A 22,647-nucleotide genomic window follows, 5' to 3' on the forward strand; every position below is an offset into this window, starting at 1 on the left:
AGTGATTTAGAAAGGATTTTTTTTAAAATCTCAAAATATGACTGAGGTTTCTCACGGATTTAATTTCATACATTTAGTGACAGCAATTCGCTTATTATTTTTTACAGTCCAACATCATCGGAACACTGACACACCAAGATCGCAGCCGTGCCACAATGGTCACTGAGTTCATCACTCATGTTGTCATACTCCTTTGGCTTTGGGTGACAATCAGGAACCCAGATACAACATTGTGCACACAGCACTTAATTCTCAGTTTATTTGTTAAGGTACAATTTCCCAAACCGGAAACACACTTTGAGTTCTTGTAGTTTAACAGCATCTGATCCACGTTTCTAATTTTATAGTCCTATTTCCCTGTTCTTGGTTGAGAGGACGTACAGCAACACAAAAATGGTGATCTTTGAAAGACGCCGAGAATATCACCCACACGGTCTCTCGTCGTGTTTATTCGGTAAGTTACCACCCTGCCTCGCTTTAGAGTTTTATGGTTATGAGGACTGTTAGGGGAATGTGCGGCTAGTTGGATTAGTAAAGTTAAACAATCTCTATTCTCACACGCATGATTGGACATTTCGTTTGGGAGCTTGACAACCAGCGCACCGCAAGATGACAGTGGCACAATTACATGTGGTCTCTCTTTATAGACGGGTTTACCATTTTGCCATTAATTAAAAACCCGCGTAAACACACCAAGGAGTTTGAATGATAGGGCGTTAGTTTGTATGTTTTCGTATACTATGCAATTTCGTAGACTAGCACAGTTTTGGCATGTTCACATGTGGTCTCTGTATAGATGTATACACCAGTTGCAATTTGCCCGAACGGGTTTGAACAACTAGATTGTCAGTCAATATATTTTCCCATTATTAGGATACACACCACAGGGATACCATTTGACTGTTAACACACCCTTAAGACCATGCAGCCTACATAAGTGGTTTTCATGGAGGAACACTTTGAACCGTTCCAATATGGCGGGGGTTTAAGGCTGCATAGGTAAAACATTTCCATTCCTTTATATTTTGCCCACTGGGGAAAATGATATAAGAATGTATTGTGCAGCTGTTAATACACCTCTGAGACCCTGAGTAGAGGTTTTCACGGATAAACATTTCTAACTCTTTCAATATGTTGGCAGTTTGATCCTGCCTAAGTAAAAGATTGCTACTCCATTATTTGGTTGGCAATTAACTTACACGACAACATTGAGTAATCAACATTTTTATATGGAAACACATTTATTTTGCTATTCTCATAAACCTTCCCATACACAGGACACAAGTGATTTCCATGTGCAATTAAAGACACGGTTTTGTCCCTACAACGCCTACATTTGTGAGTTATATGTTTACACATATGATTGAAGACAGGGTTTTATCCTTATAACACCCACATTTCGAATTTAGATTTTCACAGCAACACACCCAGTCTATTCACTGTGGCAGTTATCATGGCAATCAGTGCTTTAGATGGGACAGTACTGAGCACCGGCACTTTTTTATTTTGAAAGGGAGAGTACCTGCACTTCTCAAGAAAAACGTAATACTTTTCATTGGCGAGTACCGGCACTTCTCGGAAACAATCACGTACTCTGATACAGAGTTCTGCACTTCTATTTTTTCATTTCAAGCACTGATGGCAATCATGACCATAGTAATATAAGATGTATTTTCTTTGTAAGTGACAATAATCTCGATTCTTTGTCTGCTTTGTTGAAGGGTTAAAATTGCACATTTATGGTTTTTTAGATTTAATATCCCCTTATGAAGAGCTCATCTGGCCTGAAATGCAGTGGGACTTTGTTACGACTCGGTCGTCCCATTTCCAGGGGGCGCTGTAAGGGGACTGTCGGAAGCCTGGGAATCACCTTGAACACCTATCTAGAGTCCCTTGCTGACTCCTGTTTGTTTCTCTTTTCTCCATGGTACACTTGTGTAGGACTACATTTGCTTCTTGGGACTGCAAATCCCATAATGCACAGCTTGGTAGTCAGGAAAACCCGGATTCTGTTTCCCATTGTTTTCAATGGGAGAAGTCCAGTTGCTCCTTTTCACTGGATCCTCTCCTCCAGGACTTGCAAGTGTCCGAAACCACACACACCTGAAACCTCTCCTGTGCAGCCCAGCTTGGAACTGCTTATAAGCAGCCATTTCCTTAAGCTCCCTGTCGTGCATCGGACTTCGATTCCTTTGTATTACAGACCCTTTGTCAGATGGTGTTCCAGTTTTGTTCCTGTTCCTGTTCTGTTCCAGCTTGATCCTGTTTCCTGTTTCTCTGCCCTGCTCCTGATTGTTCCAGCCAGAGTCTGCTCCCTACTTCTTAGCCTTGTACCTGTTTGTTTCTTCCAGAGCCTGCTCCCTGTTTCTCTGCCCTGCTCCTGCCTTGTTTCAGTCTGAACCTGCTCTCAGTTTCCCAGTCCTGTCTCTGTTTGTCCCAGCCAGAAGTTTGCGCCCTGTTTTCAAGTCCTAGTCCCGCCTTTGCTTCAGCCTGAGCCTGTTCCTAGTTCTTGCCTCTACCTCTTTGTTGTTCCCTTCTGTTTCTGTTTCTTCTTGGTTCTTTGTGTCTGGTAAGTGTTCTATCAGTCTTCACCAGTGTATACGTGTCCTCCTATGTACTGGGGTTGGCTCCTGGTTTCCAGGAGGCAATTCCAGCCCCCATCCTTGTCCAGTGTTATACGTTGTATTTCGTGCCTAACAGTGACAGTGTGCTATTGCTGTTTTCTCAGGAATCGCCACTGTGTTTCCAGCTGGACCCTCAAGAGCGTGTCTTGTGTATGTAAGTACTTTCCTTGTTTGTGCTCTAGGGTCCAGAGACAGAATCACTTCTGCTGCCTCCTTTCTATGGGGCTGGCAGGGTGACTATCTGTAAGAGCAAACTGCACAGAGGCATTGAGATTCCCTGTCACTGTGGGAGGTTCTGCGCCTTACTCTGTGTACAACCCCAGCGTGTTTGTCCACTGGTAATCCGTTTCCTGTTTGTTCACACAAGGGTTGCTCTGCTTTTACTTTCCTGTTTCCTGTGCCTATCCATAGCTGTCCTTTCCGTGTATGCCTTTAGCTGCTCTTCTGCCACAGTACACTACCTCTGTAGGATATTCGGTGACCTCAAGGGGTGTCCCAACCAAAGTCCTGATCAGCCCTGCCCGAAACCGTGACAGAATGCACGACCCAAACATTTCAAGCTCCCCTGGCAGTAAAGGCACTCACAAACCTAAAGGGCTTTCCTATCATGTTAAGACACCCCTTTCTAAGCCTAAACATTCTCTGAAATCCTCTAAAAAAGACCTTAGTTTAAAGGATAGACTTGTTAAAGAAAACCATAACTTGCAAGTTCAGTACTATACTGAGTGGCTTGCTAATCTTTCAATGATAGACTATTATGTTATTTGTGGCTATGACCCCCAGTCCCTGTCTGTAGAAGAATTACAAGGACGTAATGAGTTTTTGCAATATCTATTAGCTGAAGCCAGTAAGAATGTTCGTAACCGTGGAAGTGCTTTTGCTACCTCTGCACAAGACACTCACACTCAAGAAAAACTGGTTAATTCCTTGCCTCATGCTAGCGCATCCCAAATTCACTTCCAGCACTCTGCCAAAACAAAGAACCCTGACACTGTTCAAGAAGCCACACTAGGGATTCCCTTGTTTTCTGTTGAGTGCTTCAGCCCATCTAGGCCAGTTTCTCAGAATTCAAAGTGCAGTGCTGACTCTTATAAAGACCTTTCAGTCCCTCAGAGCTTTCAAGTCAGCAGGCTAGACCCTGTATCAAATGGATCAGTAAAGACTGTGGGATTCCTTAGTTCCACTCATAAGGCTTGTGCTCTTCCCAAACTAGATGATAATACACCAGTCTCAATCCCTAAAAGCTCTGCTAAACCCTTTTCTATTCTGAGTGGGTTTGATAACAATATGGACATACACACACTAAAAGAGCAGTTTTGGCAGATAAAAAGGCAGATATTGGACTTCTATGATGAATATGTTATAACATACACTAGAAATCTTGCCCGTGGGCTCTTTTCATCAATGCATATTTCACTGTTGCCAGAACCAGACATTCTGTTTATCTGTAAGGTAGAAGAAGTAACAGAGCAGCTGATGGAAACTACTGCAAGGCAATTTGAAAACCTGAAAAAAGAAAATGATCACCAGCTTTGGCTTAAAGAACAGTATGCTACTTTGTGCGCCTCTCCAAAGACTTCTATAGAGCAGATTTTCCCTGCTATGAATGAATGTCAAGAGACTGCTCCAGTTATAAATATATCAGCCTCTTCTTCAGACTCTCTCTCAGCTTGTAGTTTTCCAGAGAATATCCCTGTGCAGTTGACTGAATCTCTGACATCTCTGAGAGATTTGACACCTCTTGATTCAAAGGATAGATCAGAGTCTTCAGAAGGAAGTGTCTCAGCCCCTCTATCAGAACAAATAAAGCCAAAGGAAGAAGAGAGTTCTGATGCAGACTCCAATAGCTGCACCTTAAGAAACCAAGATATGACTTTACTGGAGATTTATGGCAAGTTGTGCAACAGTGTTGAAGAATCTGAATCTAGTGATGACAGTGGTTCCTGCCTTGCCGTGAACAAGCCTGCAGATAGTGCTGTTCAAATGGCGCACATACCAAAATTTTCAGATTGTGGGGAGACTCCTGCCCTTTCAAACAATATCATAGAATTTTCAGATAATGAAGAGACAGTTCCTGTTTCAAGTGAACTAATGGATTTTTCTAACCGTGAAGAAATACCCGCAATTACTAAGAATGTAATGGACTTCTCAGAAAGTTTAAAAATCTCTTCTGTGTCAAAGCAAACTGTGGAGAATTCAGACAAGGAAGAAAGCCAGCAATCTGAAACTAAACAGCCTGTCATAAGAAATGAGAGCCTTCTCCTAGAACTGGACACAGTTGCAGCCTCAACCACTGATCCTGACCTGCTGATCCCTGCCAATGTGTATCCTGTTTCCAGCTCCACGATTAGTGAAGACAAGATCTCTGAGCTACCGGTATCTGATCTTGATGTGAAACCAGCCACACCAATGTCACCTGCTGTGTCCCTGAAACTAAAGACTCCTAAAAACCAGCAAACTGAAAACGAAGCTCAAGTACTGAAAGATGTAATATTTCCCACTGAAACTAAAGACTTGAATTTGAATCTTGTATTCGAAGATCTGATGATAAGTACTGTTCTTAGTGTTTTATTGCAAGAAACCATCATCAATTCAAAGGCTAGAGCTGAAAATGTAGGTAGCAGTGTAAAGGTGATTTCTGAAGAGACTCCAGTTCTACTTCTTTCCAAAGAACAACCTTTCAGTGTAAACAGAGTTGAAGATCAACTATCTGTAGTAGAAACGCCTTGCAAAGAAACCATTTCTGATACCACAAATACACCACAGAGCACTTGCAATGAAGAAATCTCAGTCTTGTCAGAAGATCACCCTAAAGAATTAGTTTGTGGAACTTCTACATTTTCATATGTTAATCCAGTCTCTAAAGACATGAAAACCCCTGTTGCTCCTGAATTTGATACTCCAATGTCATCCAAGATGAAAGACAATTCTGACTTTTTCATGTTTACCTTGAGAACACCAGTTACCCATGTCTCCCAAGTCTCTTTGCTTTGCAAGCCTCAGACCACAATCAATGTAAATACAGCTGCAGAAACAGACAAATCCTGCTTGTCAGAAGGTGTTACAGACCTAACAGTTACTAATACACCAATCAGCTCCTCCAAAGAAGACAGTACTGAACAGGGAACTAATGTCCTAAAGAATACTGCCCATAATGCCATTCCAGATCTCCTTGCTCCTGAATCCACTTCACCAGAAACCAACTCCATGCACTCCTCCCGTATCGATCGAACAATAAAGAGGAAAGACATCAGAGCCCATATCGGTATTAGTACATGCCTTGCTCATTGGAATATTCACCTATGGCAGGACTGTAAACTTATCAACCAAGGTTGGTGTTGGATTTTCTTGCTGTGGCTTTTCCTCTTCAACTTTTTTCAGCCAAAGGATCACCTTCTCTTCTTGAGCAGACTGGTGGGAGGGGGTATACTGTTACGACTCGGTCGTCCCATTTCCAGGGGGCGCTGTAAGGGGACTGTCGGAAGCCTGGGAATCACCTTGAACACCTATCTAGAGTCCCTTGCTGACTCCTGTTTGTTTCTCTTTTCTCCATGGTACACTTGTGTAGGACTACATTTGCTTCTTGGGACTGCAAATCCCATAATGCACAGCTTGGTAGTCAGGAAAACCCGGATTCTGTTTCCCATTGTTTTCAATGGGAGAAGTCCAGTTGCTCCTTTTCACTGGATCCTCTCCTCCAGGACTTGCAAGTGTCCGAAACCACACACACCTGAAACCTCTCCTGTGCAGCCCAGCTTGGAACTGCTTATAAGCAGCCATTTCCTTAAGCTCCCTGTCGTGCATCGGACTTCGATTCCTTTGTATTACAGACCCTTTGTCAGATGGTGTTCCAGTTTTGTTCCTGTTCTGTTCCAGCTTGATCCTGTTTCCTGTTTCTCTGCCCTGCTCCTGATTGTTCCAGCCAGAGTCTGATCCCTACTTCTTAGCCTTGTACCTGTTTGTTTCTTCCAGAGCCTGCTCCCTGTTTCTCTGCCCTGCTCCTGCCTTGTTTCAGTCTGAACCTGCTCTCAGTTTCCCAGTCCTGTCTCTGTTTGTCCCAGCCAGAAGTTTGCGCCCTGTTTTCAAGTCCTAGTCCCGCCTTTGCTTCAGCCTGAGCCTGTTCCTAGTTCTTGCCTCTGCCTCTTTATTGTTCCCTTCTGTTTCTGTTTCTTCTTGGTTCTTTGTGTCTGGTAAGTGTTCTATCAGTCTTCACCAGTGTATACGTGTCCTCCTATGTACTGGGGTTGGCTCCTGGTTTCCAGGAGGCAATTCCAGCCCCCATCCTTGTCCAGTGTTATACGTTGTATTTCGTGCCTAACAGTGACAGTGTGCTATTGCTGTTTTCTCAGGAATCGCCACTGTGTTTCCAGCTGGACCCTCAAGAGCGTGTCTTGTGTATGTAAGTACTTTCCTTGTTTGTGCTCTAGGGTCCAGAGAAAGAATCACTTCTGCTGCCTCCTTTCTATGGGGCTGGCAGGGTGACTATCTGTAAGAGCAAACTGCACAGAGGCATTGAGATTCCCTGTCACTGTGGGAGGTTCTGCGCCTTACTCTGTGTACAACCCCAGCGTGTTTGTCCACTGGTAATCCGTTTCCTGTTTGTTCACACAAGGGTTGCTCTGCTTTTGCTTTCCTGTTTCCTGTGCCTATCCATAGCTGTCCTTTCCGTGTATGCCTTTAGCTGCTCTTCTGCCACAGTACACTACCTCTGTAGGATATTCGGTGACCTCAAGGGGTGTCCCAACCAAAGTCCTGATCAGCCCTGCCCGAAACCGTGACAGACTTATCATATATCGAATGATAGTATGTAAGATCAATTGAACCTAAAGACAACAGAAAAATAAATCAAATAATCAAACCTGTTGAAGGCACACACGTTTTAATTTCTTAAAAATCATGAAGTGTGGTTCAGTAGTCCATGCCAAAAGACCATAAGCATAGTTGTTGAATACGGACTCATTCTTCTCGTGGATGAGCTTTTAGAGTACATAAAGGGGACACTGTTCCCAGACAGGGACAGTGCTGCTTCTTTATGTCTTGGTACACCCAGAATCAGGAGGTGATACCCCCCGCACACACTGAATTTTGATTAACAGTAGGACAATATTGGTAAACACTGAAATGCATTTTATGTCAATAATGGAGGCTCCTATTATGCATTCTTTTCATGCTTTATTAAAATAGCAGCAGTCAAGAACTACACTTCCCAAAAGGCTTAGCAACAGGCTAGCCACTGGGAACAAAAACGTAGGCATATACTGCACCAATAGTATAACACCAAGGACCATAGAATACCCACTTGACTGCAAGCAGCCCTCTTTTCTTGCTGCTCGCAGTCAAGATGCGTACTCTTCCTTTTACCTCTTCAATTTTACATTGTTTCTCTATATGGTAATTCTCTGTTTATATTACAGTTTTGATAAGCACCCTTCTGCTTTAATTTTAAAAAAAATACCGGTGTTAGTTCCTATACTGAACCCCCACTCCTCGTTCCTGCTCACGGCGACCTAATTTGCCTGCGGGCCGGGGTTACACCAGCCTCATCTTCTTCGGACGCTCTCCTGCTGCCTAACCCGACTTTGTCTTCCCCGGACGCTTCCTTCCGACGTCCTCTCGCCTCGACAACTCTTTCCCTCTAGGGGGCGCAGCCCTAATCTCCGCCTCCTGCTCTGACTGGATATTTCCCCAGCGTCTCCACGCCTCAGGGTAGTGTTTTGCTTTGCTCGTTTTCATTCCAAGTGCTTTGCTTCATTTAAATGTTTGTTGACTGTTTACCTCACAGGCTCTCTTTTTTAGCAAGGAGTCAGATAGTTCTCCTTTGATGCCTGACATAAATGATGATGAGGAAGTGTAGGAAGTTGGCTCTGTATGTACTATTTCAAAGTAAGAAATAGCATGCAAAGAGTCCAAGGGTTCCCCTTAGATGTAAGATAGTGGCAAAAAGAGATAATTCTAATGCTCTATTTTGTGGTAGTGTGGTCGAACAGTAGGCTTATCAGAGGGTAGTGTTAAGCATTTGTTGTACATACACACAGGCAATAAATGAGCAACACACACTCAAAGACAATTCCAGGCCAATAGGTTTTTGTATAGAAAAATATATTTTCTTAGTTTATTTTAAGAACCACAGGTTCAAGATTTACAATCAATACTTCAAATGAAAGGTACTTCACTTAGATATCATAGGAACTTTGAATCAGCAAAATAGCGTGTACAGTTTTGGCAAAAATGGCAATAAGCTATTTTAAAACTAGACACTACAAATTCAACAGTTCCTGGGGGAGGTAAGTGTTTGTTAGTTTTGCAGGTAAGTAAACCACCTACAGGGTTCATAGATGGGTCCAAGGTAGCCCACCGTTGGGGGTTCAGGGCAACCTCAAAGTTACCACACCAGCAGCTCAGGGCCGGACAGGTGCAGAGGTCAAAGTGGTGCCCAAAACACATAGGCTTCAGTGGAGAAGGGGGTGCCCCGGTTCCAGTCTGCCAGCAGGTAGGTACCCGCGACTTCGGAGGGCAGACCAGGGGGGTTTTGTAGGGCACCGGGGGGGACACAAGTCAGCACAAAAAGTACACCCTCAACGGCACGGGGGTGCAGAGTGCAAACAGGCGTCAGGTTTGCAATGGAGTTCAATGGGAGACCCGGGGGTCTCTTTAGCGAAGCAGGCAAGGGGGGGGCTCCTCGGGGTAGCCACCACCTGGGCAAGGGAGAGGGCACCTGGGGGTCGCTTCTGCACTGGAGGTCGGATCCTTCAGGTCCTGGGGGCTGCCGGTGTAGGGTCTTTACCAGGCGTCGGGTTCTTAGAAGCAGGAAGTCTCGGTCAGGGGGAGCCTCTGGATTCCCTCTGTAGGTGTCGCTGGTGGGACTCAGGGGGGTCAACTCTGGCTACTCACAGGGTCGCAGTCGCCGGGGAGTCCTCCCTGTAGAGTTGTTTCTCTGCGGGTCGAGCCGCGGGCGTCGGGTGCAGAGTGGAAAGTCTCACGCTTCCGGTGGGAAACGTGCAGTCCTTTAAAAGTTGTTTCTTTGTTGCAAAGTTGTTTCTTCTTTGGAGCAGAGCCGCTGTCCTCTGGAGTTCTTGGTCCTTTTAGATGCAGGGTAGTCCTCTGAGGCTTCAGAGGTCGCTGGACCCTGGGGAACGCGTCGCTGTTGCAGTTTGTCTTGAAGTGGGGAGACAGGCCTGTAGGGCTGGGGCCAAAGCAGTTGGTGTCTCTGTCTTCTCTGCAGGGCTTTCAGGTCAGTAGTCCTTCTTCGTCTTCAGGTTGCAGGAATCTCTCTTGCTTGGTTCTGGGGGCCCCTACATACTCAATTTAGGGGTGTGTTTAGGTCTGGGGGTTAGTAGCCAATGGCTAATAGCCCTGAGGGTGGCTACACCCTCTTTGTGCCTCCTCCCTGAGGGGAGGGGGACACATCCCTAATCCTATTGGGGGAATCCTCCATCTGCAAGATGGAGGATTTCTAAAAGTCAGTCACCTCAGCTCAGGACACCTTAGGGGTTGTCCTGACCGGCCAGTGACTCCTCCTTGTTTTTCTCATTATCTCCTCCGGCCTTGCCGCCAAAAGTGGGGCCGTGGCCGGAGGAGCGGGCATCTCCACTAGCTGGAATGCCCTGTGGCGCTGTAACAAAGGGGGTGAGCCTTTGAGGCTCACCGCCAGGTGTTACAGTTCCTGCAGGGGGAGGTGAGAAGCACCTCCACCCAGTACAGGCTTTGTAACTAGCCACAGAGTGACAAAGGCATTCTCCCCATGTGTCCAGCAACATGTCGGGTGTGTGGCAGGCTGGCAAAACTAGTCAGCCCACACTGGAAGTCGGGTATGTTTTCAGGGGGCATCTCTAAGATGCCAGATGCCCTCTGGGGTGTATTCCACAATAAAATGTACACTGGCATCAGTGTGCATTTATTGTGCTGAGAAGTTTGATACCAAACTTCCCAGTTTTCAGTGTAGCCATTATGGTGCTGTGGAGTTTGTGTATGACAGACTCCCAGACCATATACTCTTATGGCTACCCTGCACTTACAATGTCTAAGGTTTTGCTTAGACACTATAGGGGCATAGTGCTCATGCACCTATGCCCTCACCTATGGTATAGTGCACCCTGCCTTAAGGCTGTAAGGCCTGCTAGAGGGGTGACATATCTATGCCATAGGCAGTGTGAGGTTGGCATGGCACCCTGAGGGGAGTGCCATGTCGACTTAGTAATTTTCTCCCCACCAGCACACACAAGCTGGCAAGCAGTGTGTCTGTGCTGGGTGAGTGGTCCCCAGGGTGGCATAAGACATGCTGCAGCCCTTAGACACCTCCCCTGGCACCAGGGCCCTTTGTACCAGGGGTACCAGTTACAAGGGACTTACCTGGATGCCAGGGTGTGCCAATTGTGGAAACAAAGGTACAGTTTTAGGGAAAGAACACTAGTGCTGGGGCCTGGATAGCAGGCCTCAGCACACTTTCAAATCATAAGTTGGCATCAGCAAAAGCAAAAAGTCAGGGGGTAACCATGCCAAGGAGGCATTTCCTTACAGGAAGTCTTTAAACAAGACATGAATATTTGTATTCAATCTTCGGTCAAGCTTTACAAGCTTCTATGGACAAAATGTAAAAAAATATTGAAAACACTGTCAAAAACATGGTGTCCAATACCCTGGCCTGTTCTGCGTGGGGGAAAGCAGAAAACGCAAGTTATCTATAAAGAAAATTTTGTCTAAAGGTGCTGAAATGACTAGTGAGGTTTCCTCACATCAGATTGAGGACTTAGTTCCTCCCTTAGTTGCCTCCGTGTAAGGAGGGGAATATCTCAAAAACTGCTAACAACTCTCCCTCCCTACATTCCAAATGTAAATCTAAATAAAGAAAATACTGATGCAGCGCCAAAAAAGATTGGCATTTCACACGTATTGGACACTGATGATGATGATATGGATGATTTATATCAAACCCATGTGCCTGGTGACAGTTTTTCTTCCTCTTCCCCTTCTCTTGCTAAGAGAAACAAAGTTTCCATTTCCGATGCTTCTTTTTCCATTGTGGATACTGAAGGTGTCCCTATGTTCGACCTCACTCTTATCCATCACCCCAATTCCACTGCATGGTTACCTTCTTCCCATCTTGGGGATTAGATTTCTTCCCGTCTGCGCCTTGCCCTGGACAAACAAACTTGCGCAGAATTGAAATCTGAGTGCCCTAGACCATCCTTACCATCCAATATAACACCTACCCCCTCCATAGACCAATCTTTAATAACCTTCTTTACAAAATTCGGTAAGGATCCCCGTAAAGGGTTTGATAAATCCTGGACAACCTGCCAGGGCGAACTTCTCGATGTGGTTGGCCCTCTAGCCCGTATATATGACTTAGCCGAAACAGTCAGAGTGGACGATTCAACCATTAATCCTACAGATCTCTCTCTTTGGATCCAGAGAGCTTTTTGCCTTCTGGTAAACGCCAATTTGGCTATTATTCATGAGAGAAGGAAAGGCTTACTCTTAAAACTGGACCCAAAACTGGCAAATATTGCTTCCCTTGATCCCGGCATCCAAGCGGACGGCAACCTTTTTGGAGATTTCTTCATTAAGCCGTTATGTTACGACTTTTTCCTCTATTGACAAGGCACAACAATCTTTGAAAAACATTTTCAATCAGCGTGTTTTTGCATGGGCCGGTAGAGGCAGGAGCCGCTTTACCGGCCGGACCTACCAAAATCAAGGTACAAGAGGCTCCTTCAACTCTTCCTACAACGTCCAAGACTACAAGCCTCAGTTCTATCCCCAGAGGTCCAGAGATGTCCGCGGCCACGGACAACGATACTCCAGGTCTAATATTTCCCAAGGTAAGCCTGTTTTCTGGCCTTCCCGTGGGAGGGCGACTAAAATATTTCAATCCAAAATGGCATTCGATTACTTCAGACCCTTGGGTGTTAGACACAGTTCAGGATCATCGCATCGAGCTATACTCACCTCCGTTTCAATCCGTTTTCCCACCTCCTCCAATATTTTCTCTACAAATGTCTTCTCTCATTACTACGGAAGTCCAGTCTCTCAAAGAGAAAAACGCTATTGAACCTTCCCTCCCCGATCCATCGGGATTCATGAGTTCTCTGTTCCTCGTCCAGAAGAAAAACAAAAAGCTAAGACCAGTGATCAATCTCAAATTATTCAACCAATTCGTAATTTATCGCCATTTCAAAATGGAAACTATAATTCATCTCAGAGACATTTTACTTCAAAACGACTGGCTGGTAAGACTCGACCTTCAGGATGCCTACCTGACTATTCCTATTCACCCATCTTAGAATTTTTTTACAATTTCAATGGCTTTCAAAAACTTATCAGTTTTCCTTCCTTCCTTTCGGGCTTTCGTCAGCCACCTGGTGTTTTGCAAAGGTGATGAAACCAATCGTGGCCCACCTCAGATCTCTGGGTATCAGGCTCATAATTTATCTAGACGATATTCTCCTTATGCATCAAGATGTACGGTCTCTTTATTCCCACCTTCATCTCATGAGCTCACTCCTTTCGGATCTCGGTTTTCTCATAAATCCAGGAAAGTCTACTGTGGTGCCTACTCAACAAATAGAATTTTGGGGTTTTCTAATAGACTCCACCACAGCCACTCTCCATCTTCCTCCTTCAAAGGTTTCTTCGATCAAAAAAGAGCTTACTCACACTCTTCAAAAGATCTAATCTCGCTAAGGTCCCTTGCAAGTGTGGTAGGTGTTCTCTCTTTCTCTAATCAGGCCATTTTTCCAGGACTGCTTCACTACTGAGCCCTACACGCCTAAAAATTCTCCACCTTCGCAAAGGTCTCGCCTTTTTCCGATCTTATAACTCTAGACACAGAATCTTTGCTAAAGATTCAATGGTGGCTATACCATTTGGATGCCTGGAACTGCAGAACTATCTTCCCCTCTGCGCCCGATCTTGTGTTAGAATCAGATGCAAGCCTCACGGGCTGGGGTGCCCACTGTAGACAAATATTGACTGGTGGTACATGGTCCGCAGAGGAGTCCAAATTGCACATAAACTGTTTAGAGATGCTTGCAGGATCCTTTGTGATCAAAAGCTTCGCAAAAAACAAAGCACAGTGTTCTATCCTTCTTCTCATGGACAACGTATTGGTAGTCCAATAAATAAATCACCTTGGAGGAACCAGATCAAAACCTTTGGCTCTATTAGCAAAATGCCTCTGGGAGTTCTGCCTATCCCTCAAATGTTATGTTCTAGCAGAGAATCTTCCAGGTTCCCAGAATTCCATAGTGGATTGGCACTCCTGTCGTCTCAAGGATACCAGCGACTGGAAACTCCATCCATCCGTTATTCAAATGCTTCTGAGCAAATGGGATCCTTTCCATATAGATCTCTTCGTCTCTCGGCTAAATTCTCAACTTTCACTCTTTTTCAGTTGGCGTCCAGATCCTTTGGCGATGGCAACAGATGCGTTCCTACAGGATTGGTCCTGAACGTTCAACTATGCTTTCCCTCCGTTCATTTTAATCAACCGAGTTTTAGCCCAAGTCAGACTCCAGAAAGCTCATTAGTCATTGTAACACCCTTCTGTCAGTCCCAGGTTTGGTTTCTTCCTCTTCTCGAATTATCAACAGACTTTCCTCTCCTTCTCCCGCTTTTCCTATCTCTTCTACTAGATCCGTCTGGATCTCCCCACAATCTAATTCGCAACAATTCCCTAACTCTCTCAGCTTGGAGGGTCTCGGGATGTCCCAGCAAGTCACTCTTATTTCTGCAGAAGCTTCAGAACTCATTAACAATGCCTGGGCCCCCGGCACAAAGAAAGCCTATAAATCAGCTTGGTCTCTTTGGACAGGCTGGTGTGTGGGAAAATGTATCAATCCCTTTTCAGCAGATATAAATCTTATCATTAACTTCTTGGCTGCCGAAGCCAGTTCAGGTAAGTCTTACAGAACAATAAATCTGTATAGATCAGCTATCTCCATGCATCATCAACATATCAACGGCAAATCTGTTGGAGAACACCCCCTAGTCTGTCGCCTATTGAAGGGAGTAAAACTTTCTAAGCCTCCTACATCCAAATACACTTATCTGTGGGACGTATCTCTAGTTCTAAATTTTTCCCCTCATGGCCCGAGAATCCAGATCTTTCTCTAAAAATGCTTTCAGCTAAGTTGACCATGCTGCTGTGCCTTATTTCCATTAAACGTGTCTCAGATGTTAAATCTTTAGAGGTTTCCTCTCGCCAATTTATGCCTACAGGTGTTTTATTTGACATTTCTAAACGCACAAAAACCAACTTCATACAGTATTCTATCCTTTCTTCCTTAACAAACCAAAACTCTTTGTGGGACTCTGCTTAAAAGAATATGAAAAGAGAACTCTCAACCTCAGAATGTCCTCCCTTCATCAACTTCTAATTTCGTTCCGCAAACCCCACAAGCCAGTTTCCTCTGCTGCGTTAGCTCGTTGGGTGAAATGGGTCATGTCCTTAGAGGGAATAGATATTTCCCCATTTGGGGCCCATTCTTCCAGGGGTGCCATGGCTTCCAAAGCCTTTTCAATAGGTTCTAGCTTAGAGGACATTCTGAGGTCGGCCTATTGGTCTAATGATAATGTTTTCAGAACTTTCAATTGTAAACCTGTTAAAACTGCAACAACGTTGGTGATTGATATGCTTTTAACTAGCATAATAGGAGCCTCCGGTCTTGACATAAAATGTAGAATTTCCTAGTAAACTATGAAGGAAAGTCTTAATTTTATTAAAGACACAGAGGCGAGTATTATCCCACCGCTGTCTCTATTAACATGTTTCCTTTTTTCCCTCCAAGTGACTCCAGCATTGCCTCCTACATCTGGATGAAGCCAGATATTCTTCGCCTACGCCTTCCATTTCTGGATCGGAGAGATCTCGGATCCTTTTCGTTCGCAACCTTCGGTTTTCTCCAAGTTATGCCTGGATTGTCTCCTGTTGCCAAGACTTTCTATCTTTCATCCTCGCTACGGCTATTATTGGATCAATCTTCCCTTTGTTTCATAACTCTATTTGAACTGCTCACTCAAGAAAGGAGGGCTGCTTGCAATCAAGTGGGTACTCTATGGTCCTTGGTGTTATACTATTGTTGCAGTATATGCCTACGTTTTTGTTCCCGTTGGCTAGCCTGTTGTTAAGCCTTTTGGGAAGTGTAGTTCTTAACTGCTGCTATTTTAATAAAGCATGAAAAGAATGCATAATACTCGCCTCCATGTCTTTAATAATATTAAGACTTACCTTCATAGTATACTAGGAAAATCTACATTGTCATCCATATCCTCTTCTTTTTTTTTTTTTTTTTTTTGTAGTTGGAAGGATGACATGAAATAATTCGGATAATGGGCCCTGGGCATTAAGCAGTAAGGTCCAGCCATCTCTTTCTCTAGCACCCCCCTCACCCCCATTAGTACGCTAAATGACAAGTCAATTAAATATATATTTGTCACTACATTGCGCAGACCTCTTTGACCAGCCAAAGTGATGTCCTTTGGGTATTGTTGGACACCATTGGAAAACCCATTAGAGTGAATCCAATCATCTCAGTTTTCTCTGTAATCACATTTCCCTTCCCCCACCTACCACGGGCACCCATATTCCTGTGCATGTGGTTACTGGTTTGGTGGCGGTGAGACCGTAAAAACAATTGCTCCCGTTGACTCCTGCACAAAAGGTTAGCGCAACCTGACACTTGGTAGCTTCCCCTGCACAAGCTTAGTATGCAGATGCCTAGGGGCATAGCTGCTATTAGTGCAAATGTGCAGTGGCAATGTGGCTGAGGGGTATGAGAAGCCCACTACACCCCAATTATGATACCAACTAGGGGCATTAATGCTAATGGCACCCTTATTTGACGACTATAGATGGCCACTGCTTGGCACGGCCCGAAAGTATTATGTATTTCTCTGCATCCTGACCATCGTGTATAATCTGTTGTAGATCAGTTCAAAGGTTATCTGGGACTGCTGGTAAGATGTCATCCAACATGTCCTACAAAGCTTCAGTTATCACCTCAGGAGACAAATGGAGTTAACAGACCTAAGAGTGAGGCTAACGGAAGAGAAAATGCATTTGGCAAATGCCTCCATGTGTTTAGACTCTGTCTGGTGGTGTGGTCAGGAACACTTTAGTGCTAAGCCTGCTGGTTAAGGCATGGACTAGCAGGCTCTCCTATGTTCAGTGCTGCAGGAGGAAAGCTGGGTCTCCTGTGGCAGGCCTAGGCCTCTTGGCTATTTGCCTACTGACTGGTGGGCACAAACCCGGCTTTGGGTTTGTGCCCAGCAGGTAGTTGATTAGGGCTTTGTTAAAAGGCAGGAGCGGTTCCTGTGGGGCCTGCCCTGGCTGCAGGACCTCCGTTAGGATGGTCGTCTTGACCTCCATAGTAGGAGGTAGTAGGTCTAAAACCTCTGCTGCTGTTCCTTATGACCACTGCAAAGGAGGCAGCCTCTTTACTAGTGGGGCGAGGAGACCGATGTCCGGTTAAGTATCAAGGCCACTGACCTCCTGTGGGTCCAAAAAGACATTTTCTTCACTGCATAGTTCGGAAGTGTGTTTGGCATCATCATCTTGGTCAGGGAATCTATAATCTAAAGGAAGTGTTTGAGTAAGCTAAGCTAAGCATGGAGGTGAGTGCAATCCAAAAGGACGATCTTCTCCTCCTCTGGCATTGACTGACTGCCAGATTACCTGCACTGGTTGTTGTGCTGGGCGTAGGATTGAGGTCGGCATCAGTCTCGGAGTTTGAGATGGCCTGGGTTGGGGTCAAGAGGCACAGTTGACATCGGTCACAAATATACCCATCTTGAGGCCTTCTCAGATTAATAGGGCCCAAAGGCACTCCAGAGGGATCCAGTAGAATACCAAAAGTACACAGCATGGCGTCTTAAAGCTTGGACCTGCGGCAGCATCTCCAGTAGACCTGGAACTCAGGATCAGAACCGGGATAGGTTCTATGGCCGGAGAATGCAAAAGTGAGTTGAAGGTTTTCTTAGGGCCATTCAACTTTTTCTGATGGGAGTCGCAAGGTGAGAGGGAGTTGTGCTTTGACTTCTTATACTTTTTTTTTCCCACTTACCTGATTTCTTCAATCTAGAAAAGTATTTGTGAGACCAACTTCAGAAACGAGAATGTGTCAGTGTCCTTTACTTTGAGCGGGATTGGGCCTTTTGATGATGCTCTGCAATGTAGGGCATGATCTTGTGGTCCTGGATGGCCTTCGGTTTCATCCGAGCGCATTTGTTGCACAATGCTCAAGCATGTCACTAGCCCAAACACCAGAGAGAGACCTTGTGAAGGTCTGTCACAGACATTTGTTTATAGCAGTTCTTTCAAGGTTTGAACCCTGTTGATTTAGACGGGGTGGACACGTCCACTGCACACTGGAAACATTTGAAAACATTTGGGCCCAGATTTATATTCTGTTTGCGCCGAATTTGAGTCATTTTTTTTTTTTTTACGTAAATTCGGCGCAAACCTAGCTCCATACGTATACTTTGGCGCTAGACCCGTCTAGCGCCAAAGTTATGGAGTTAGTCATTTTTTGCTTGGGGGGAAACTACCTTGCATCAATGAGATGGAAGATAGGCATTCCCTTGCAAAAAAATGACGATATGGCCCTAACGCCATATTTATCCCCCTGTGCTGAAATCAAGCAGGGGGGGAAGGAGGCCTTAAATAATGGAGCTAAGCTTGCAGAGTGCCATTATTTAACGCCTGGGTCAGGGCAGGCGTTAGGGGACCTGTGGGCCTATTTCCATGGTCAGAGACCATGGAATTAGGCCCACAGGTGCCCTTCACTAGCCCCAGGGACACCCCCACCCACACCAGAGGGACGCCAGTGGATGGGGGGGACTCTATCCCATGTCAGACAGGTATGCTCAGATGAGTATTTCGATTTTTCTTTTTTTTTTAAAGTGCCATGAGGGGGCTAACTTGGGCCCCCCTACATGGCACTGGGGTGGTGGGCATGACTCCTGTCTTTACTAAGGCAGGAGTCATGTCCATGGGGGTTGTGCATCAAAGGATGATTAGAGGCATTTTTATGCCTCGTACCAGACTAGCATCATCCTTTCACGCACAACCTCCTGTTCCCCCTACGCCTCCCCCACCCAGCTAGCACACTTATTCATGACGCAAGCAGAGCCTTACCGCCGGCTACCGTCATTCCATAAATATGACGCCCGGCCGGCATCTTGGGATGGCTCTAACCTGGCAGTATACTTTTTCACGAAAAACTGCGTTAGCGCAGTTTTGTGTGAGAAATTATAAATCAGGGCCTTAGTCTGTCAGGCCTGACAGAAATTGAGGGAGCAAGTTCAGGATCCCGGTTCGAAGATGCAGGAAGAAAGGAACTAATGTTGGTGGGCAGAAGGCCGCTATGTAGTATCCCCAGTGGCACTTCTGGGCTGGGGCTGGACAGGTCCAACATGGAGCCACATTGTGCCACCTACCAATACACAAGGAAATTGCTGAGAAAATTATTTGAATCCACTCTGATGCCAGTGGATATTGACAAGGTGAAGAATCTGCGGTTAAAAATATCTATTAGACATGCAGTTTCAAAATGAACTCAGTTAAAAAAAAGAAACTGTTAAAGCCTCTTTACCACAATGTATGAACTTTGACATAGTAAATATGATGGTGAGGCAATGAGCTCTTCTGTCACCTACAGACATCAATAGCACAGATTTAGTTAGTATTAACAGTGAAAGGTAACCACAAAAGCTTGATGAAAAGGGGAAATTTGAGGGCCACGTGTGAGTGTATAAAAGATACAAATGCTGAAGAATTGTAGCTCCAGGAAAGTAACTCTTTTTCTCCTCACATTGAATGTATATAGACTCACATGCTTAAATCATAACTAACAAGCAGTGCCAGAATATAAAGTAGACAGTGGGTATGAAGCTCAACTTAATGAAATACTATGTAGCACTGCTTGTGCTACTGTATACTTCAATCTGAAGTAAACCTACAGTCAGTAGTGGTGGAGAGAGGATATGGCAGGATGTCAATTTCAAAGCCTTGCATATGTCCGTTAGCAGAACATCTGAACAGAGTGCACTGTATGTATGTACATGTTATTCTTATAATATGTAACCAGCCAAAAGTCAGTAGAGTTCTGTACAGGGTCCAAGGTAGGCATAAAGCAAATGAGTGATAGAAGACGGGTTGTGGACAGTTAGTGCACTGAGATGTAATGTTCTTTAAACAAGTGAGTCTTCAACTCTTTCCTAGACTGAAACAAACTGGCAAAAGAGAGCAGCAGTCTTCTTAAGACCTCAATATGTTTTGAGACTATCCATGGGAAAGGCACTTAGATGAGTTTACATGTCAACGCCTGTACCAACAGGGTCCCTTGTCACAAAAATGGAGTTACCGGGGCTGGTTATGTCACCTGGCAACAAGTGAACTGACCAGAGGGCCCAGGCAGGGTTTTGACCAAGTAGCCATGAGGGTGTCCATAAGAGCCTTGTTGAATTGCAATAATGGTTCAGAAGATGTTGGAATTGGTTGAAGAACCTTAGTTAAAAGTTTGCCTTCGTTTCAGCAGTAGGCAAATGTAAATCAAGCACCTCTGTTGTCCTTTTCACAACTATTGTGAAAGAGGCACTTTCTTTCATTGGTCGTCCAGGTGGTGAGTCTAGCTCCGCTCCTGGGGATGTATCTAGCTAACTGGCATTTTGTAAACCCAGGTATAGCCCATCACCAGCGCAGGGTGGGGGAGCATTGTCTGCCTCATCAGTTCATGAGCATTATACAGATCTTGCACTGGGTGCGAGTTGGATCCAAATAAGGCTTCTAGCCCCTGATAGTACTGGCTTCTAGGTACAGATCGATCATTAGCGTTCAGTTACAAAGTGACTGGGTGGACCTTTGTAGTCTAGTAGCACAACATAGACCTGAAGCGAGTTGCTAACGGCTCAGATTGGATAATGGTGCCAGGATCAGTGCTTGGCCTGGCAGAGTCTGCACTGTTACAGAAGGGACTGGCATTGGCCCTAGAGGCCAAAGTCAAAGCATGAACCATGACCTCAACAGCCCGGGCAGTGATCCTTTGTGATCAGTTGGCACCAAGGAAGAGCCAGTGGAAGTGCAGCTGGAGCTTATCGTGGTCGATGGGGCCCAAAGGCATCTTATAGAGCTGCAGCATAGCGTGCTTGAAAACCCCACCTTGCTTCATGGTCACAGATTGCTTTGGAAATTTGAATGTGTGCCAGGACCAACTGCGGGATCGAACTGGAATTTGATGCTCTGGCGCTGTCTTACCTGATTTTGAGTGTCAGGATTGGTTAGAGTCCTGCATGAGCTTCTTGCGTGTCTTTGCCTTACCAGAAGACTGAGTGGGAAGAGGGCCTCGTGCAGGACCAACTCCTTGAATGGAATCACAAACAGCCCGAAGAACAAGTTACTTGTCTTCGGTAACACATTATCTGGTAGAGACTATCTAGCTGCAGATTCCTTGATTCCTTACCTTTGAATTTTCCAGATGTCAGACTGAATCCAGAAAGGTTTGCTTGAGCAGTACCTCTGCTTGCACCGTCAGGTGGCTTCATTTGGTTCCGCTTGGCCCCATCGGCACCGGATGGGACGTCGCGGTCACCTATATAGACGCCACCCAGCCGTGCGGACATCAGTTCCTTTTTTCACAACTTTCCACGCCAGGAGCTCAGAGCCATTAAATGAACTGATGACTGTGTCCAAACTAGGACCCTGAAATAGATCATCCCTAACCCTAGCAAATGAGTCTGCAGAGTGGGGAGGTATGGGTGGGTGTAAGGAATCTGCAGCTAGAGTCGCTCCTAGATAATGCGTTACCAAAGGTAAGTAACTTGTTCAACTGATAGAGACTTTTAGCAGCAGATTCCTTACCTATTAAAAGATACTCAAACCATACCATCCTAGCTGTGGACACATTTTCCTACTCTAACAAGTCCTGCAGGACCAAACCGGCAAAATGCCCATCTCTGCGGACCTGAATGTCTAGGCAGTAATGTTCTGCAAATGTGTGCAGTGATGCCCACGTTGGTGCCTGACAAATGTCCAGGACTAGAACACTGTGTGCCAATGCTGGAGTCATAGCTTTACCCCTGTAGTAGAACGGGCCCTCAAGCCCTCAGGAGGCTGCTTTTTGGACAGTGTGGCAGATTTTTATAAAGAGAACAACCCAGCGCAAAATGTTTCGTTTCTGTACTGCCTGATCTTTCTTTGCTCTCACATTTCCGACAAAAAAGTTGGTCGTCCAGCCGGAACTCTTGTGCTGTCAAGATAGAATGATGGCGCACTTTTTGGGTCCAGTCGGTGGAGGTGCTTCTCTTCCTTGGAAAGATGCAGGGGAGCAAAGAAGGTGGGCTGGGTGACATTCTGCACCAAAAAAAAATGGAGTCACCACTTGTGGAAGGAAAGAGGCATGGGTGCAAAGCACCACCTTATCAGTAAACACTGAGATATGGAGGTTTGGACGACCGAGTCTTTAGTTCACTCACCCTCCGGGCAGTTATTATGGCCACGAGAAATCCTATTTTGATAGTGAGTACCCTGAGTGGACCATTATGAAGTGGCTCAAAATGAGCACACATCAGAAATGTAAGAACCAGGTTCAAGTCCCACTGAGTCATAATGAAGTGGGAAGGTGGAAACATAAGTACAAGTCCATTTAGAAACCTATTTACAATAGGGCACTTAAAGAGGGTTGGTCAGGCAGCTGCAGAAAAATTGAAAGAGCAGACAGATAGCCCTTAAGAGTGCCCAGAGCAGAGCCCTGTTGGGCAAGATACAGAATGAAAAGAAGAACATCACATAGAAAAGTAGAAAGAAGATCGATTCACTTCTCTGTGTAATATTTTACAAATGTTTGCCAACAGCAGGAATATACCATTTTGGTGGAGGAAAGCCTGGCTGCCAAAATAACATTACAGACTTCGGAAGGAAGGTCAAAGGCTGTCTACTATTGCAGCTTATGAAGGCGTAGGGTTGACAGGTTGAGGTGGAGGACCCTCCCATGCTACTGCAACAGAAGATCCTCATAAAGGGGCAGCC

At 45.2% G+C, this 22,647-nt stretch overlaps 1 protein-coding gene across 3 annotated transcripts in view; it reads left to right on the forward strand.

Annotated features, from left to right (window-relative positions):
* Positions 1 to 216: 216 nt before the first annotated feature.
* Positions 217 to 22,647, forward strand: part of SLC7A9 (solute carrier family 7 member 9) — a 971,101-nt gene continuing 948,670 nt past the window's right edge. For all 3 annotated transcript variants that reach the window (XM_069216551.1, XM_069216557.1, XM_069216555.1), the window contains exon 1: positions 217 to 454. The gene's annotated coding sequence lies outside the window, so the exon portion shown is untranslated. The remainder of the gene's footprint in view (positions 455 to 22,647) is intronic.

This window comes from Pleurodeles waltl, chromosome 12, assembly GCF_031143425.1.
Source record: "Pleurodeles waltl isolate 20211129_DDA chromosome 12, aPleWal1.hap1.20221129, whole genome shotgun sequence".
Classification (NCBI taxonomy): Eukaryota; Metazoa; Chordata; class Amphibia; order Caudata; family Salamandridae; genus Pleurodeles; species Pleurodeles waltl.